This window comes from Pristiophorus japonicus, chromosome 20 (genome assembly GCF_044704955.1).
Source record: "Pristiophorus japonicus isolate sPriJap1 chromosome 20, sPriJap1.hap1, whole genome shotgun sequence".
NCBI lineage: Eukaryota > Metazoa > Chordata > Chondrichthyes > Pristiophoridae > Pristiophorus > Pristiophorus japonicus.
This window is the reverse complement of record NC_091996.1, coordinates 73,091,752-73,107,665: the sequence shown is the minus strand read 5'-3', so window position 1 is coordinate 73,107,665 and position 15,914 is coordinate 73,091,752. Positions and strand designations below refer to the sequence as shown.

General features: G+C 46.5%; 1 pseudogene; it reads right to left on the bottom strand.

The window, feature by feature from the left end:
* Nucleotides 1-387: 387 nt before the first annotated feature.
* Nucleotides 388-15,914, bottom strand: part of LOC139232764 (zinc finger protein 271-like) — a 49,835-nt pseudogene continuing 34,308 nt past the window's right edge.

Sequence of the window (15,914 nt, the reverse complement as noted above, 5' to 3'; positions counted from 1 at the left end):
TCCCAGAACCACACTAGGGTTCCCCTTGTCCTCACCTTTCACCCCACCAGCTTCCACGCTCAACGGATCATATTCTGCACACCTTCCCCTCCCCTCCCCTTTCAGCACTCCGAAGGGACCGTTCCCTCTGTCACACCCGGATACACTCTTAAATCACCCTCTCCATGTCCCCCGGCATCCTCTCGTGCAAGCACAGGAGATGCAACACCTGTCCTTTTACCTGTTTCTACGTTCCAGTGGAATCGAACCACTGCAGTCACAATGTGGACACTGTGGTGTGTCAGTGGGTGGAATATACCAGGAATCCCTTTCCACACACTGAGGTTGACTCTAATGATCCGAGTCCCCGGGTTTCTAATACCAGATAATCAACCTCAAGAACACAACTGTCTCTCCAGGCTTTATTAAGAGTGCTGCATAATACAGGTCAGGTGATAATTCCCTCAGTCTGCAGAATAGAAGTACAGTGGATTTACACCTAAACTTCTCGAGTCTGTTCCAACTGACAACAGCTTAAGTGGCCTGTTCTTACACACAAGCTTGGTTACCGTTCAGAAAATGGGATTGTTTGGACCCGTCTGTTGACTGCCTCCTGAACCCCTGCGAATTCCAGGAATTTAGTCCATCTGTGACCAGACTATAACCACAAGCCCGTCTGGTTATCACATCTATACGGTCCTTGGGGTTCTTATTGGACTCACACCCAGACATTGTGTGTTTACTTGTCTGGTACTTCATCCCCTAACACGGGTACAGAGGCTCAAAAATGTTTCATTCATCAGAAAAAGACAAAGTACAACAACATACTGGTCAGCTTAACAGAATCTCCTCATATTTATGGGGCCATATATATATATAATATAGTTATTAATAAATCCAGTCAGGAATTCAGGAGTAGCATCTTTCCCAGAGTGGTTAGAATGTGGACCTCGCCACCACATGGTGTGGTTGAGGCCAATAATATCAATGCATTTAAGGGAAAGCCAGATAAACACATGAGGGACAAAGCAACACAAAGTTACTTTGATAGGGTTAATTGAAGTAGGGTGAAAGGAGGCTCGTGTGGAGCATAAACCCCAGCACAGACCAGTTGGGCCAAAAGGCCTGTTTCTGTGCCGTACATTCTCTGTGCTACCATGAAAGGTCAAGTAAAGGGAATCATCAGAATAACAGTTTGAAAGATTAAACAGCAGTACAAGAATTTATAAAACTTTAATCCGTTCCACATTCATGTCGCCCCAGCTTTCTGCAGGGCCCTGTGCTACAGAACAGTGTGAACTCGCAGGTGTTTCAGCAGAGTCGAGGACTGAGGGAATCCCTCGCCACACACGGAACAGGTGAACAATCTCTTGCCAGCTCTCTCCAGCTGGTGTCTCTTCAGCTCCTGGGACCTTTTAAAGTTTTCTCCACAGCCCACACGTTTCACTGGCCTGTCCCCAGTGTGAACTCGCAGGTGGGACGGCCGAGTGAATCCAGTCCCACATACAGAGCAGGTGAACGGCCTCTCCCAGTGTCATCTTGCTGGTGTCTAAGCAGAGTCGAGGACCGAGTGAATCTCTTCCCACACACGGAGCAATGAAATGGTCTGTCCCCAGTGTGAACACACTGGTGTGCCATCAGAATGCCAAAACTTTTAAAACTCGTCCCACAGTCAGAACATTTAAAAGGTGTGTACATTAGGAACAAATGTGCCATTTTCGGGTCAGCAGACTGTAACTAGTGGGGTGCCGCAAGGATCAGTGCTTGGGCCCCAGCTATTCACAATCTACATCAATGATTTGGATGAGGGACCAAATGTAATTTATCCAAGTTTGCTGATGATACAAATCTAGGTGGGAATGTAAATTGTGAGGAGGCTGCAAAGAAGCTTCAAGGGGATATAGACCGACTGAGTGGGAAGGACATGGCAAATGGAATATAATGTGGAGAAATGTGAAGTTATCCACTTTGGTAGGAAAAATAGAAAAGCAGAGAATTTTTTTAAACGGTGAGAGATTGGGAAATGTTGGTGTTCAGAGGGACCTGGGTGTCCTTGTACACAAATCATAAAGTTAACATGCAGTTACAGAAAGCAATTAAGAAGGAAAATGGTATGTTGGCCTTTATTACACAAGTATTTGAGTATAAGAGTAAAGACATATTACTGCAATTATATAGGGCCCTGGTGAGACCGCACCTGGAGTATTGTGCACTGTTTTGGTCTCCTTACCCAAGGAAAGATATACTTGCTATAGAGGGAGCGCAACGAAGGTTCACCAGGCGGATTGCTTGGCTGGGGGGGGGATTGTCCTATTCGGAGAGATTGAGTAGATTAGGCCTATATTCTCTAGAGTTTAGAAGAATGAGAGGTGATCTCATTGGTGCAGGCTCGAAGTGCCGAATGGCCTACTCCTGCACCTATTTTCTATGTTTCTATGAAACATACAAAATTCTTACAGGGATTGACAGGGTAGATGCAGGGAGGATGTTTCCTCTGGCTATGGAGTGTAGAACCAGGGTCACAGTCTCAGAAAAGGGGTCGGCCATTTAGGACTGAGATGAGGAGAAATTTCTTCACTCAGACTGGTGAATCTTTGTAATTTTCTATCCCAGAGGGCTGTGGAGGCTGTGTCGTTGAGTATATTCAAGACAAAGATCGATAGATTTTTAGATATTAAGGGAATCAAAAGATATGGGAAAGTGGAGTTGAGGTAGAAGATCAGCCATGATCTCATTGCATGGCAGAGCGGGCTCGAGGGGCCGAATGGCCTACTCCTGCTTGTATTCTTATGGACAAGCTGGTGTCTCTTCAGATTCCCGGAGCTTTTAAAGCTCATCCCACAAACAGAACATGTAAATGGTCTCTCGTCAGTGTGAGCTCGCTGGTGTCGCGACAGCTCCCTGGAGCTTTTAAACCTCTATCAACAGTCAGAACAGTGAAATGGTTTCTCGTCAGTGTGAGCTCGCTGGTGTCCCTTCAGATCGCCGAAGCTTTTAAAGCTCTTCCCACAATCAGAACATATAAACAATCTCTCATCAGTGTGAACAAGCTGGTGTCTCTTCATATCTCTGAAGCTTTTAAAGCCCTTCCCACAGTCAGAACATTTAAATGGTCTCTCATCAGTGTGAACAAGCAGGTGTTGCTTCATATCCCCGAAGCTTTTAAAGCTCTTCCCACAGTCAGAACATGTAAACGGTCTCTCATCACTGTGAACTTGCTGGTGTCTCTTCATATTCTCGAAGCTTTTAAAGCTCTTCCCACAGTCAGAACATTTAAATGGTCTCTCATCAGTGTGATATTGCTGGTGTCTCAGCAGGTGGGATGACTGAGTGAATCCCTTCCCACACACAGAGCAGGTGAATGGCCTCTCCCCAGTGTGAATTCGCTGGTGTGTCCGCAGACTCGAGGACTGAGTGAATCTCTTCCCACACACGGGGCAGCTGAACGGTCTCTCATCAGTGTGAACCCGTTGGTGTGTCAGCAGGGTGGATGACCGAGTGAAACGCTTCCCACACATGGAGCAGTGAAATGGTCTGTCCCCACTGTGAGTACGCAGGTGTGGCATCAGATTCCCGAAGCTTTTGAAGCTCTTCCCACAGTCAGAACATTGAAATGGTCTCTCGTCAGTGTGAACTCGCTGGTGTCTCAGCAGGTGGAATGACTGAGTGAATCCCTTCCCACACACAGAGCAGGTGAATGGAATCTCTCCTGCTCTCTCCCACTGGTGTCTCTTCAGATCCTGGGGCATTTCAAATCTCTTCCCAGTCAGAACATTTAATTGGTCTCTCTCCACAATGAACAAGCTGATGTCTCAGGAGGGTGGAAGAATGAGTGAGTCACTTCAAAAACATGGAGCAGGTCAATGGTCCCTCATCGGAGTGGACAAGCTGGTGTCTCAGAAGCATGGACGGTGTAATGAATCCCTCCCCACTAATGGAGTGGGTTAAAGATCTCCCCAGTATGAATTTGCTGGTGTTAATCGGAGCGGATGACTGAGTGAATCCCTTCCCTCACACTGAGTGGGTGAACAGGCTCTCCCCAGTGTGAACTCGCTGGTGTCTCTTCAGGTACTTGTAGATTTTAAAGTTCTTCCCACATGCACAAGATTTAAAAGTTCTCTCATCTGTGTGAACTGGCTGGTGTGCCGTATGATTCGAGGACTGATGGAATCAGGGCCTGAGGAATCGTGTGACTGTCAGATCTTGACGTGATGTTTGGTTTGAGCTTCCTGTCTGTAAATGCTTCACTTCTAAAACCCTGTAAAAGGAGTGAAGATAAAACTCAATATAGAGAAGTGTGAGGTAATACATTTTGGTAGGAAGAATGAGGAGAGACAATACATGATAAATGATTGTAAGAGAGACCTGGGGCTGGCTGTGCACAATTCTTTGAAGGTGGCAGGACAGGTTAACAAAGACAGGAATTTATGCTAAACCTATATAAAACACCAGTGCATCTCGCTCTCCAACCAGTATTCTGTTCTGAGTACTGATGGGGGCGATGGTTCCTCTGGAGAGTACAGCCAGAGCCAAATCCATGTCACCACAGGTGGCTCAGCTGTACACCGGGGGGGGGGGGGGGGGGGGGGGGTGTGGGGGGAGCAAGTTGGGACAGCAATAGTGGTAGGGGATTCGAGAGTTAGGGGTACAGACAGGCATTTCTGAGGCCGCAGATGTGATTCCAGGATGGTATGTTGCCTCCATGGTGCCAGGGTTAAGGATGTCACTAAGCGATTGCAGAACATTCTGGAGGGAGAAGGGTGAACAGCCAGAGGTCGTGGTCCATATCGATACCAACAAGTAGAAAAAGGGATGAGGTCCCGCAGGCAGATTTTTGGGAGCTTGGAAAGAGATTAAAAAACATGACGTCAAAAGTGCCATGCGCGAGTATAGAAATAGGAGGATAGAGCAGATGAACGTGTGGCTGGAGAGATGGTGCAGGAGGGCTTCAGATTCCTGGGGCAGTTCTGGGGGAGGCGGGACCTGTACAGACCAGACAATTTGCACCCCAACAGAGCCGGGACCAATATCCTTGCGGGGAGGTTTGCTATTGCTATTGGGGAGGGTTTAAACTAAGTTGGCACGGGAATGGACACCAGGATATAGCATTAGAAAGGAGAAACAAAAGGCACAAAGGATTGGGAGAGACGGATAGCACCAAAGCAAGAAATAGTAAGGTATTAGGTGGGGTCAGACTAAGAGAGAACACAGGATGGTCTAAGATGTGTTCACATACATACACTGTAAACCTATGAAGCATAGCAAACAAGATTGGTGAGCTGTAGGTACAAATAGCCACATGGGAATCTGATGTCGTGGCAATTATGTAGACCTGGCTCAAAAAGGGGCAGGAGTGGGTATTAAATATTCCTGTATATAGGGTGTTCATGAAAGATAGGGAAGGAAAGATAGGAGGTGGTGTGGCAGTATTGATTAAGGAGAATGTCACAGTGCTGGAGAGAGGATGTCCTGCAGGAGTCATGAACAGAATCTATATGGCTACAGTTAAGGAATAATAGAGGTGCCATTACACTACTCGATTTATTCTATTGGCCACCAACTGGTGCTAAAAATATAGGACACGATGTACATCGGCACGGACATGATGGGCTCAATGGCCTCCTCCAGTGTTGTGATATTTCTATAATTCCATGATTTATGGAGGAGCAAATTTGCAGAGATATGCAAGAACTACAGAATAGTGATAATGGGGAACTTCAACTATCCTAATATACACTGGGATGGCAATAGTGTGAAGGGCGGAGAGGGGGAAGAATTTCTGAAGTGTGTTCAGAACTTTCTTGATCAGTATGTTTCTAGCACAATAAGGAAGGAGGCATTGCTGGATCTAGTTCTGGGGAATGAGGTGGAGCAAGTGACACTGAGTGACTGTACGTGGGGATCCCAACCCTGGGACTTTACGTGGGGATCCTAACCCTGGGGCTTTTCTGTTACAATTGTGTTCGATGTAAACCGTAAGCTCGGTACTGACCAGCACCTTTAGGAGAGATGGTGTGAAATTCGATGTGTGGAGAGCGAGAATAAAACAACTGCTGCAATAATTTAGTCTCCCACGCACTGGGCAAATCACGTTTAACCAACTTGAACGAGTTTTTTTAACGAGATAACAGGCAGAGTTGATGAGGGTAATGCGGGTGATGTAGTGTACATGGATTTCCAAAAGGCGTTTGACAAAGTTCCAAATAGGCTTGCCAGCAAAATTGAAGCCCATGGAATAAAATGGATAGTGGCAGCATGGATATAAAATTGGCTGAGTGACAGGAAACAGAGAGTGGTGGCAGACAGTTGTTTTTGAGACTGGTGGAAGGTATACAGTGATGTCCCCCAGGGGTCGGTTTCTAGGACCAATGCTTTTCTTGATATATATTAATGACTTGGCTGTGGGTGTACAGGGTACAATTTCAAAATTTGCAGATGACACAAAAATTATAAAAAACAGTGAGGAGGAGAGTGATAAACTTCAGGAAGTCAGACAGGCTGGTGAAATGGGCAGACATGTGGCAGATTAAATTTAACACAGAAAATTGTGAAGTGCTGCATTTTGGTTGAAAGAATGAGAAGAGGACATATAAACTAAATGGTACAATCCTAAAGTGGGTGCACAGACAGAGAGATCTGCAGGTATGTGTGCATAAATCATTGAAGGTGGCAGGGCATGTTGAGAAAGCAATTAAAAAGGCTTACGGGATCCTGGGCTTTGCAAATAGAGTGTACAGTAAAAAAAGTGTGGAAATTCGATGAACCTGTATAAAACATTGGCTCGGCCCCAACTGGAGTAGTGTGTCCAATTTGGACCACCACATTTTATGAAGGATGTGAACGCCTTAAGAAGTACAGAAAGGATTTACGAGAATGATTCCAGGAATGAGGGATTTTCTGGGCTGTGGGCAAAGGGCAGGAAGTGGGACTAGCTGAGGGTCGGCATGGGCTCGACGGGCCGAATGACCTTCCGTGCTGTAACCTTTGAGATTCTAACCTTCTGACTCAGGCGAGAGAGAGTGCTCCCAACTGAACCCCGGCCCACACTTAAAATGTGAGCCCGTGAGTTGTTAACAAAGAGCCTTGTGTCTAACAAGGGCAACAAAGGCCCACAGCCTCCCCGGGCCCCTGAACAAAGGCCCACAGCTTCCCCGGGCCCCGAATAAAGGGCGGCACAAAGTCGCTGTCCTGCGGCTCAGCCAATCAGCGGCGCAAGTCCCGCCCCTCGGCCTCCCCGATTGGTTGGAGGACCCGGGCCTCCCCGATTGGTTGGAGGACCCGCCGCCAGTTCGCTCTTCCAGCCCCGCCTCCTCGCTCCCCATTGGTCGGAAGATCCCGTCAATCAGGCGGCAGGAGCGCGCTCCGCCAAAATACAGCAGCAAGGCCCGGACCGGCGGCTCTCCGGTTGGCGGCATTTCCCTTTCTTCTCCCCCTCCCACCCCACCCCTGCGCGACTCGCTGCCCAATCGGAGCAGAGGAAACTCACTACGTCACCGATCGCAACTCCAGCGGACACAAACGGCTTTCCCCAGAAGGCCCCGCGCCCACTCTGCGCCACAGGGTCCCAGCGCGCAGCTCCGAGCGGGGGAGGGGCAGTTGGTGTCCTCTGGGCATGCGGGGTTATTACCCATGGTGACTAAGAGGGGGCGCTATGCCGGAGGCAGCTGCGCATGCGCGGACTCAGCTGTCAATCACTCATCAGACAGACCAGGCTGCTGGTGAGACCTGGAGCATCATAGACACATTAAATTGGTAAAGGTAGACTGGAGGAAGAGTTCATGGAATGCATTCGGGTCAGTTTCCTAGAGCAATACATCAGAACATAAGAAATAGGAGCAGGAGTTGGCCATTTTGCCCCTGGAGCCTGCTCCGCCATTCAATGAGATCATGGCTGATCTGATCATGGACTCAGCTCCACTTCCCTGCCCACTCCCCAAACCCTTCACTCCCTTAATCGCTCAAAAATCTGTCTATCTCCACCTTAAATATATTCAATGACGCAGGCTCCCAGCACTGGGGGTACAGAATTCCACAGATTTACAACCCTCAGAGAAAAAATTCCTCATCTCAGTTCTCAATGGGCAGTCCCGTATTCTTAAACTATGCCCCAGAGGTTTGAATCCCCCAGGAGTGGAAACATCCTCTCTGCATCTACCTTGCTGAGCCCCCTCAGTATTGATATGTTTCAATAAGATCACCTCTCAATCTTCTAAATTCCAATGAGTATAGAGGCCCAACCTGCTGAACCTTTCTTTATAAGTCAACCCCTTCATCTCAGGAATCAACCTCGTGAACCTTCTCCAAATTGCCCCAATACAGGTATATCCCTCCTTAAATATGGAGACCAAAACTGTACGCCGTACTCTAGGTATGACCTCATTAATACCCTATACAGTTGTAGCAAGACTTCTCTGCTTTTATACTGCATCCCCCTTGCAATAAAAGCCAAGAGTCCATTTGCCTTCATGATTACTTGCTGTACCTGCATACATACCAACTTTTTGTGTTTCATGCACAAGGACCCTCAGGTCCCTCTGTACTGCAGTATTTTGTAATTTCCATTTAAATAATAATTATTTTTCCTACCAAAGTGGATAACATCACATTTTCCCACGTTATACTCCATCTGCCAAATCTTTGCCCATTCACTTAGCCTTGTCTATAACCCCTTTGCAGATTATTTATGTGCTCCTCAGAACTTGCTTTCCCACCCATCTTTGTATCATCAGCAAACTTGGCTACATTACACTCGGTCCCTTTATCATTAATATAGGTTGTAAACAGTTGAGGCCACAGCACCGATCCCTGTGGCACCCCACGAGTTACCGTTTGCCAACCTGAAAATGACCCATTTATCCCGACTGTGTTTTCTGCTAGTTAGCCAATCTCCTACCGTTGCTAATATATTACCCCCAACCCTATGAGCTCTTACCTTGTGCAATAACCTTTGATGTGGCACCTTATCGAATGCCTTCTGGAAATCCAAATACACCAAGTCCACTGGTTCCCCCTTATCCACCCTGCTTGTTACATCCTCAAAGAACTCCAGCAAATTTGTCAAACATGATTTCCCTTTCATAACACCATGCTGACTCTGCTTGACTATTATGCTTTTGCCAATGTCCTGCTACTACTTCCTTAATAATGGACTCCAGCATTTTCCCAACAGCAGATGTTAGGCTAACTGGTCTATAGTTTCCTGCTTTTTGTCTCCCTCCTTTTTTAAATAGGGACATGACCTTTGCAGTTTTCCAATCCACTGGGACCTCTCCAGAATCCAGGGAATGTTGGTAGATTACAACCAATGCATCCACTATCTCTATAGCCACTTCTTTTAAGACCCTAGGATGTAGGCCATCAGGTCCAGGGGTCTTGTCCACCTTTAGTCCCATTATTTAACCAATAATTTTTTCTCTGGTGACAGTGATTGTTTTAAGATTCCCCCTCCCTATAGGCCCTTGATTATCTATTATTGGAATGTTTTAGTGTCTTCTACCATGAAGACCAATCCAAAATATTTGTTCAAAGTCTCTGATGGACTGCATCCCAGAGTACTTAAGGAGGTGGCCTTGGAAATAGCGGATGCATTGACAGTCATTTTCCAACATTCCATTGACTCTGGATCAGTTCCTATGGAGTGGAGGGTAGCCAATGTAACCCCACTTTTTAAAAAAGGAGGGAGAGAAAACAGGGAATTATAGACCGGTCAGCCTGACCTCAGTAGTGGGTAAAATGATGGAATCAATTATTAAGGATGTCATAGCAGTGCATCTGGAAAATGGTGACATGATAGGTCCAAGTCAGCATGGATTTGTGAAAGGGAAATCATGCTTGACAAATCTTCTGGAATTTTTTGAGGATGTTTCCAGTAAAGTGGACAAAGGAGAACCAGTTGATGTGGTATATTTGGACTTTCAGAAGGCTTTCGACAAGGTCCCACACAAGCGATTAATGTGCAAAGTTAAAGCACATGGAATTGGGGGTAGTGTGCTGACGTGGATTGAGAACTGGTTGTCAGACAGGAAGCAAAGAGTAGGAGTAAATGGGTACTTTTCAGAATGGCAGGCAGTGACTCGTGGGGTGCCGCAAGGTTCTGTGCTGGGGCCCCAGCTGTTTACATTGTACATTAATGATTTAGACGAGGGGATTAAATGCAGTATCTCCAAATTTGTGGATGACACTAAGTTGGGTGGCAGTGTGAGCTGCGAGGAGGATGCTATTAGGCTGCAGAGTGACTTGGATAGGTTAGGTGAGTGGGCAAATGCATGGCAGATGAAGTATAATGTGGATAAATGTGAGGTTATCCACTTTGGTGGTAAAAACAGAGAGACAGACTATTATCTGAATGGTGACAGATTAGGAAAAGGGAAGGTGCAACGAGACCTGGGTGTCATGGTACATCAGTCATTGAAGGTTAGCATGCAGGTACAGCAGGCGGTTAAGAAAGCAAATGGCATGTTGGCCTTCATAGCGAGGGGATTTGAGTACAGGGGCAGGGAGGTGTTGCTACTGTTGTACAGGGCCTTGGTGAGGCCACACCTGGAGTATTGTGTACAGTTTTGGTCTCCTAACTTGAGGAAGGACATTCTTGCTATTGAGGGAGTGCAGCGAAGATTCACCAGACTGATTCCCGGGATGGCGGGACTGACCTATCAAGAAAGACTGGATCAACTGGGCTTGTATTCACTGGAGTTCAGAAGAATGAGAGGGGACCTCATAGAAACGTTTAAAATTCTGATGGGTTTAGACAGGTTAGATGCAGGAAGAATGTTCCCAATGTTGGGGAAGTCCAGAACCAGGGGTCACAGTCTGAGGATAAGGGGTAAGCCATTTAGGACCGAGGTGAGGAGAAACTTCTTCACCCAGAGAGTGGTGAACCTGTGGAATTCTCTACCACAGAAAGTAGTTGAGGCCAATTCACTAAATATATTCAAAAGGGAGTTAGATGAAGTCCTTACTACTCGGGGGATCAAGGGTTATGGCGAGAAAGCAGGAATGGGGTACTGAAGTTGCATGTTCAGCCATGAACTCATTGAATGGCAGTGCAGGCTAGAAGGGCTGAATGGCCTGCTCCTGCACCTATTTTCTATGTTTCTATGTTTCTATGGCATTTCCCTGTTTCCCCATTATTAATTCCCCAGTCTCATCCTCCATGGGAACAATGTTTACTTTAGCTACTCCCTTCTTTTTTATATACCCGTAGAAGCTCTTACTGTCCATTTATTTATTTATTGTTTGCTCATAATCTATGTGCTTCCTCTTTATTTTTTTTAGTCGTCCTTTGCTGGTTTCTAAAAACGTCCTAAATCTCTGGCCTACCACTAATCTTCGCAACATTGTATGCCTTTGTTTTAATTTGATACCATCCTTTACTTCCTTAGTTAGCCACGGATGGTTCATCCTTCTCTTAGAGTCTTTCCTTTTCATTGGAATATATCTTTGCTGAGAGTTATGAAATATCTCCTTAAATGTCTTACCCATTAATTAATTTCCCAGTCCACTTTAGCCAACTCTGCCTTCATACCTTTGTAATTGTCTTTATTTAAGTTCAGGACAGTAGTTTGAGACCTAACTGTCTCACCCTCAGACTGAATTTGAAATTCTGCCATGCTATGATCATTCTTCCCTAGAGAATCCTTTACTATGAGATTATTAATTAATCCTGTCTCATTACACATTACCAGATCTAAAATAGCCTGCTCCCTGGTTTTACAGAGTTCTGTTGGTTACAGACAAGAAGCTCAGACCAAACATCACATCAAGATCTGACAAAGTTGCTCGATTCATCAGGAGCTGAATATCATCGGCCTTTGCACATGGGAGGAGAGAGCAGCGATCGCAGCGTGGACAAACTGCACACGTGTTCCGTGTGTGGACCCGGATTCAGCCGATCGCCTGACCTGGCGAGACACAAGCACCGTCACACCAGGGAGAAACTGGGTAAAGGCGGGGATGGCGGGGAGGGAATCAGTTCCCAGTCTGCGCTGGAAGTTCATCGGAGCAGTGTCACCAGGGACAGTCCGTTCACCTGCTCCGGGTGTGGGGAGGGATTCGTTTGTTCATTCCACCTACAAACACACCAGCGAGCTCACACTGATGAGAAACCATTTCAGTGTTCTGACTGTGGGAAGAGTTTTAAAAAGCCCCCAGCAACTGAAGCGATACCAGCGTGCTCACACTGATGAGAGGCCGTTTACATGTTCTGATTGTGGGAAGAGCTTTAAAAGCTTCGGCGATCTGAAGGGACACCAGCGAGCTCACACTGATGAGGCCGTTTATACTGCACTACCTTCATCAACCCTCTGTTACTTGCTGTACCTGCATACTATCTGTTATATATGTATACTTGTATTTGCTCTGTACAGCCACCAGAGGGCTCATCCCCTGGAGTCCCAAGGGATCCCATAATCCCTTGGGAGCTTCATAGATTGGAGAGGCACTCTGGAGACCTGCAATAAAAGAGTAAGATCACACTTTACTTTGAGCTCAGTGTTCAGTCTGACTCTTTCTCCATACACAACAACTGGTGACGAGATACAGATAACGAACCCAAAGTTGCAGAGAACAGTGGGCATCCTGGAGAAACTCTCGGAGGGAGATGATTGGGAAACTTTTGTAGAGCGACTCGACCAATACTTTGTGGCCAACGAGCTAGATGGGGGAAGAGAATGTTGCCAAATGAAGGGCGATCCTCCTCACCGTCTGTGGGTCACCAACGTATGGCCTCATGAAGAATCTGCTCACTCCAACAAAACACACGGAGAAATCGTACGACGATTTGTGCACACTGGTCCGAGAACATTTGAACCCGAAGGAAAGCGTGCTGATGGCGAGGTACCGGTTCTACACCTACAAAAAATCTGAAAGCCAGGAAGTGGCGAGTTATGTCACCGAGCAAAGATGTCTTGCAGGACATTGCGAATTTGAAGGACATTTGGAGCACATGCTCAGAGACTTTTTCGTACTTGGTATTGGCCACGAAACCATACTTCCCAAGGCTTTGACTGTAGAGATCCCAACCTTGAGTAAGGCCATAGCAATAGCCCAGGCATTCATTGCCATCAGTGACAATACGAAGCAAATCTCAGTACACAAGTGATGCACCAAGTACTGTGAACAAAGTGATGTTGTTGTCGAATCGTAACGTACAGGGCAGGTCACACATACCTGGAGCTGCATGTCCGCAGATAACTCAGAGTCCACCATCAAGAGTGATGAATGCAAGGCCATTATCAGCTTGTTGGCACTGCGGGGGTGATCATCGTTTGCATTCATGCCGATTCAAAGAGTACGTATGCAAGTGCTGTGGAACAATGGGACACCTCCAACGAGTGTGCAGGCGAGCTGCTAAGCCTATTAAACCTGCAAACCACCATGTTGTGGAGGAGGACAGATCCATGGAGGATCACGATGAAACAGAGCCTCAGATGGAGGAGGCAGAGGTACACGGGGTGCACACATTCACCACGAATTGTCCCCCGATAATGCTGAATGTTGATCTAAATGGACTCCCGGTGTCAATGGAGCTGGGCACGGGCATGAGCCAGTCCATCGTGGGCAAAAAGACTTTTGAAATGCTGTGGTGCAACAAGGCCTCAAGGCCAGTGTTGACTCCAGTTCGCACGAAACTAAGAACTTACATGAAAGAACTGATTCCTGTAATCGGCAGTGCTACCGTAAAGGTCTCCTACGATGGAGCGGTGCACAAGCTGCCGCTCTGGGTGGTACCAAGTGATGGTCCCATGCTGCACGGCAGGAGCTGGCTGGGAAAGATACGTTGGAACTGGGACAACGTCCGAGCACTATCGCCCGCTGATGACACTTCATGTGCCCTGGTCTTAAACAAACTTTCTTCACTGTTTGAATCAGGCATCGGGAAATTCCAAGGAGCAAAAGTGCAGATCCACCTAATTCCGGGGCCGCGATTCATCTATCATACCGTACATGATGAGAGAAAGGGTAGAGATTAAGCTAGACCGGCTGCAAAGAGAGGGCATAGAAACAAAGAAAATAGGTGCAGGAGTAGGCCATTCGGCCCTTCGAGCCTGCACCACCATTCAATAAGATCACGGCTGATCATTCACCTTAGTATCCCTTTCCTGCTTTCTCTCCATTTCCCTTAATCCCTTTAGCCGTAAGGGCCACATCTAACTCCCTCTTGAATATATCCAACAAACTGGCATCAACAACTCTCTGCGGTAGGGAATTCCACAGGTTAACAACTCTGAGTGAAGAAGTTTCTCCTCATCTCAGTCCTAAATGGCTTACCCCTTATGCTTAGACTATGTCCCCTGGTTCTGGACTTCCCCAACATCAGGAACATTCTTCCTGCATCTAACCTGTCAAGTCCCGTAAGAATTTTATATATTTCTATGAGATCCCCTCTCATCCTTCTAAACTCCAGTGAATAAAGGCCCAGTCGATCCAGTCTCTCCTCATAGGTCAGTCCTGCCATCCCGAGAATCAGTCTGGTGAACCTTCGCTGCACTCCCTCAATAGCAAGAACATCCTTCCTCAGATTAGGAGACCAAAACTGAACACAATATTCCAGGTGAGGCCTCACCAAGGCCCTGTACAACTGCAGTAAGATCTCCCTGCTCCTATACTCAAAACCCCTAGCTATGAAGGCCAACATACAATTTGCCTTCTTCACCGCCTGCTGTACCTGCATGCCAACTTTCAATGACTGATGTACCATGACACCCAGGTCTCGTTGCACCTCCCCTTTTCCTAATCTGCCGCCATTCAGATAATATTCTGCCTTCGTCTTTTTGCCCCCAAAGTGGATAACCTCATATTTATCTACATTATACTGCATCTGCCATGCATTTGCCCACCCACCTAACCTGTCCAAGTCACCCTGCAGCCTCTTAGCGTCCGCCACTCACACCGCCACCCAGTTTATTGTCATCTGCAAACTCAGATATTACACTCAATTCCTTCATCGAAATCGTTAATGTATATTGTAAATAGCTGGGGTCCCAGCACTGAGCCCTACGGCACCCCACTAGTCACTGCCTGCCATTCTGAAAAGGACCCGTTTATCCCGACTCTCTGCCAACCAGTTCTCTATCCACGTCAATACATTACCCCCAATAACATGTGCTTTAATTTTGCACACCAATCTCTTGTGTGGGACCTTGTCAAAAGCCTTTTGAAAGTCCAATACACCACATCCACTGTTTCTCGTTTGTCGATTCTACTAGTTACATCCTCAAAAAATTCCAGAAGATTTGTCAAGCATGATTTCCCTTTCATAAATCCATGTTGACTTGGACCGATCCGGTCACTGCTTTCCAAATGCGCTGCTATTTCATCCTTAATAATTGATTCCAACATTTTCCCCACTACTGATGTCAGGCTAACCGGTCTATAATTACCCGTTTTCTCTCTCCCTCCTTTTTGAAAAAAGTGGTGTTACATTAGCTACCCTTCATAGTATTTGTTCAATTGGTCTGCCATTTCTTTGTTCCCCATTATAAATTCACCTGAATCTGATTGCAAGGGACCTACATTTGCCTTCACTAATCTTTTTCTCTTCACATATCTATAGAAGCTTTTGCAGTCAGTTTTTATGTTCCTGGCAAGCTTCCTCTCATACTCTATTTTCCCCCTCCTATTGTACCCTTTGTCCTCCTCTGCTGAATTCTAAATTTCTCCCAGTCCTCAGGTTTGCTGCTTTTTCTGGCCAATTTATATGCCTCGTCCTTGGATTTAACACTATCCTTAATTTCCCTTGTTAGCCACAGTTAAGCCACCTTCCACGTTTTATTTTTACTCGAGACAGGGATGTACAATTGTTGAAGTTCATCCAGGTGATCTTTAAATGTTTGCCATTGCCTCTCCATCGTCAACCCTCTAAGTATCATTCGCCAGTCTATTCTAGCCAATTCACGTCTCATACCATCGAAGTTACCTTTCCTTAAGTTCAGGAC